We start from the raw sequence: 4,349 nt of genomic DNA on the forward strand, positions 1-4,349 counted from the left end.
GTGGATAGCCACATCCTATGGTACTTCTATCTTGAGGGTTTTAAAGACCCTCCACACTGTTTCTCAGAATGGATGTGTTAATCTGAATGCCTCCTGACAGTATATCAATAATTCGAATATCTGTCAGAACAATCAAGGAAAGAAAAGTTTGTTTTGACTCAGGGTAGGGAAGGCATAGATGGATGGAGGTCCACCATGACAGGAGCTTGCACTGGCACCTGTTCTCGTGATACATACAGAAAGTAGAGACTACAGGCTGTGTCCCATAGTCAGGTATACCTTCAAAGGCCTGCCCCTAATGACTTATTTCTACATTCCAAAACTGAACCCAAGGCCTCCACAGTCTTCGAAACAATGCTAAAGGACCAAGTCTCCCAAGTTGGAGCCTGAGGGAAATTTCTATTCAAGCCATAACAACATTGTTGTTATGTTATGCATTCATTTTTTTCCTTTTTTTCAGAGCTGGGGACCAAACCCAGGGCCTTGCACTTGCTAGGCAAGCGCTCTACCACTGAGCTAAATCCCCAACCCCATGCATTAATTTTTTATGTTTGTTGATTGGCTTATAAATGGGAGTGAGATAAACTCGCAACTGTTATTGAACAGTGCTTATATATCTACGGCTTTTCTTTTTTGAGATCTTCTTTTATAATGCCTCATGAATTTGCATGACATCCTTGCACAGGGACCATGCTACTCTTCCCTGTACTGTTCCAATTTTAGTATATGTGCTGCCGAAGCAAGCACTCTTTTGAGATCTTTTTGGCACAGTCACTGGCTGGATATCACTTGCCCTTTTGCCTCAGGACTTCATCCTTGGGTTTAGCTGATGGATGGGTGCCCTCTTACATCCTCTGTAAAACTTCAAAGGGCTAAGGTGCCTGCATATGGCTCATGAAAACACAGTGTTCCTAAAGTTCAGACTTCTGACTGATATCCTTATTGCCAACATCCTGGAGAGAGTCACACCCTATACTCACTGGCTCTGTCCTCCATCCACCTAATCAGGAATTGCTCAGTTCCCTTTAGCTGCTGCCACCAATGACTAGCCAGAACAAACTGGGTGATCAGGGCCTATCAGGCCCAAAGATGTCACCTTTGATGCTATTGCTTATCTTTGAGCCTGGCCTCTTTTATATGTGGCTTACACAATGTTAGCAAGCTCTGGTCCTCGATGATCTTGCATCAAGCAATCTCCAGAACACTCTGTATTCCATCCTCCCTCATGGAATGTGGGCCTGGCAAATGTTAAAATGCCCATTTTTCAATAGGGGAATCTTTGAAGTTAGGAGTGTTCAGAAGCATCTCGGAAAGGGCATCCAAGCAATCATTTTAAGAACAGCTCTCTGTTTTGATCCCAAGAGTCACCTGTGAAGGTCTGGCCAACACAGACTGCAAGTCGCTGTGTGCAGATAACAACTTGCCAGGTATCTGGAACAGCAGCACATCCCAGGAAGGCTTCCTGCCAGGGGTATGATGTAATGCACATTCCACACACATGCCTACTGCCTGGGATGGATGGCCGACGTTTTTAAGGGAAACAGGATAGTCAAAACTCTTACAACGTGTAACACGCTGTATAGTGCATATATGATGTTCTGCCTGGTTCCTCCCATGGAAGCTTGTCTTCCTGAGTTGGTTTCACTCTCTAATGGTTTATGCTCTACAATCTGAAGACATTTCTTCTAACCCTCCACCTCATTCTTGCATAGGAGGAAGCGTAGCCCAAAGGCTGGGTATGGCTTAGAGCCCACAACTAATGCACAACCAGGCAGACTCGGCCTTCCCACCCACTGTTCCTACTGGAACAGGACTGAGCTCTCAGCACTATTGGAATTTTGCTTACCTGGAAGCTTATTGCCCTCTTTTATAGCCTTTGAAACTTATGTTGTCCCTCTGGATTATAGACAATGACACAGCTTTCCCGATACCCTATCCTCTACAATGTAATCAGTCTGGTTTCTGACCCAAAGGCCACCAAGAGTAGGGCTTGCGGGGTGGTGGGAGTGGGGTTCAGTCAGGTAATGTGTTTGTTGGACTCGCCATGACTAATTATATTAGTTTTCCAACCATGTTTTCTTGCATTCTTCTAAAAGAAACTTTCTAGAGAAATTGAGACTCCATCTCCTTAGTCTTGCTAGTAAAAGAATTTAGAAGCTGATGGAGAAGAAAGTGTGGGGACAATTTCATTGGAATCCGAGAGAACAGCAGTTGGGTAGGCAAGCTTTAAATTGCAGCAGCTGACATGGGGAAACAGTGCTCCTCTAACAGGCTTCAACAGACTCCTGAGTCCATCTTTAATAGCTCCAAGGTCACTGTAATAATAGCACTTGAAGCATTGAGGTCTTACACACAGATGATAGGCATTGTATAAAAAGAAAAAAATGGAAACAAATCCTGTTTCCATGTTCTGTCAAGGGCAAAGATAGTGGAATTGACATATTTAGGTTTTGGTACACAGAAGAACCCTAGAACCCAAATGGAAATATTTTATACATGCAGAGGAATCTGGACCAATGACATATGGTGATTTTTTTTTCCAATTTAACAGGGCTTAAAGAAGTCAGAAATATGAAGTTTCACATGTTGTCTTCAGGGATTGTGGTTTGGGAGTGAACACTCACTGTAGGATTGAGATGGCCCCTGCCATGTTCAGCCAGCACGTTCTAAGCTTTGAGATAGTTACACCCCCACGCATGCAGTAACTTTACACACCAGTCCATCAGTAGAAAACAAGAACTTGCAAAGTAGCTGGAAATCATATAGTTCCTCCAAAGAAAATTAAACACGATAGAGAGGGTTGCATAAATCCTAAATCGAGGACCCAATACACCGAATGTGCTGCAGAAAGCTGAGGCAGTCACCTGGGTCACTCAGAGGTGCCTTCATGCCTCTCTATCTTTGGCCACCATCCAGGGCTCCAGGAAAGGAGCCAGGGTTGGGCTCGGGGTGGTGAAGCTGGCTAGTGGCTGATTTAGGGAGTGCCATCTGGAGTCCCAGGTTTTCAGCCCTGAGCAATGTCACTCTATCTGATCCGTCCTCCCACACACCAAGAGCCCAAGGCACTGCACCTGAGCAGGGCGAGGTGGGGTCGACATGCCTGGACGAGGCAGAGTGCTTCAGGTAGAGTTTATCCCTGGGCTATGAGGCATGGAGACAAGGGAGCAAGGCAAGAGTAAACAGCAAACGTAGAAACCAAAATCAAAAGCTAAGCAGTCCTCCCAAAGGAGAGGTTACGCTGTAGAGGGCAGGCCCATGGGAGAAAACCAGACCTGAAACCACAGCACAGAGAAATAGCAGTGATCAAACATGCAGAATTCCTGAAGCCATAGAGTGTGGCCAGGACCAAGGTCCTCTGAAGGACAGGAAAGGATCTATGTATCAGGACAGGGAATACTGGATATTAATAACGTGTGTTTAGGAATGATAAATTGGTTGCCTCTGGAGAGCACTCAGTTTAGTTGGATACTGGTTAATGTCTAAGATATAATGTGTAATACAACGTCTATGTCAATTCTTCCTTAAGTAAAAAGCCTGTTGGCTCACCTACAGGGTGCACGGTTTGCCTGGCCCCGAATGAGTTTCAACAGAACTATATGTATCCTGTCAGGAGGGCAGAGAGTCTACATAGAGATGGCATGAATGTCCCTCCTTTCTGTCATACTACGGAAGTAACAGAGCCCAAGGAATTAAAAACTTACTTCTAGAATCTCACCCTGTGGAGAGAAAGAGCCTGAACACTGGGACTGTCTAAAGGCAGAGGTTGCCTCTCAAGAAGGGATTTCCAGGGATCTCACCACTTATCCAGCCACATTGTAGGATGGACCCCAGGCAATGAGGAGCCATGGATGGGTCATAAACAGGGCCCACACTTGACTAGGGCTACAAATTATATATATACCTCTTGCCCTTTTTTAAGCATAAACCTTACCAGTACCCTCCAAAGATAGATGTAGGCCTAACAAGACCTTTTACTTGTTACTATTTCCAATGTGTTGGCACTGAGTACACTATTCCCTGTTTCTCACCATTCCCTGTCTCTTTGATCAGCATATGGGGACAGGAATCTCTCAAAGGACTCAGAGGAAACTTACCTAGACCAATGCTTCCTTCTGTGGTGACCCTTTTCACCCAATTCAACTTTGCACTTTGCACACCTCTGTGTGTGTGTGTGTGTGTGTGTGTGTATGTATATAAGTCAAACTCTTACTGATAGTAAATCACAAAAACATACACTTTTTAAACAATTCTTTGACATTCCTTAACATTTTACCTAGAGAAGATATCATACAAATGAGATGAAAGTGTTTGTTTCTACACAAAGGATTAAATCTTGCCTGAATGTTTGA

The 4,349-nt window shown here is 44.4% G+C and overlaps 1 non-coding gene across 1 annotated transcript; it reads right to left on the bottom strand.

Moving 5' to 3' along the window:
• Window positions 1-640: 640 nt before the first annotated feature.
• On the bottom strand, window positions 641-747 carry LOC120098441 (U6 spliceosomal RNA). Its single transcript, XR_005496600.1, has one exon. It is a non-coding gene; the product is annotated as a U6 spliceosomal RNA (small nuclear RNA).
• Window positions 748-4,349: the final 3,602 nt, after the last annotated feature.

This window comes from Rattus norvegicus, chromosome 18 (genome assembly GCF_036323735.1).
Source record: "Rattus norvegicus strain BN/NHsdMcwi chromosome 18, GRCr8, whole genome shotgun sequence".
In the NCBI taxonomy this organism is placed as follows: Eukaryota; Metazoa; Chordata; class Mammalia; order Rodentia; family Muridae; genus Rattus; species Rattus norvegicus.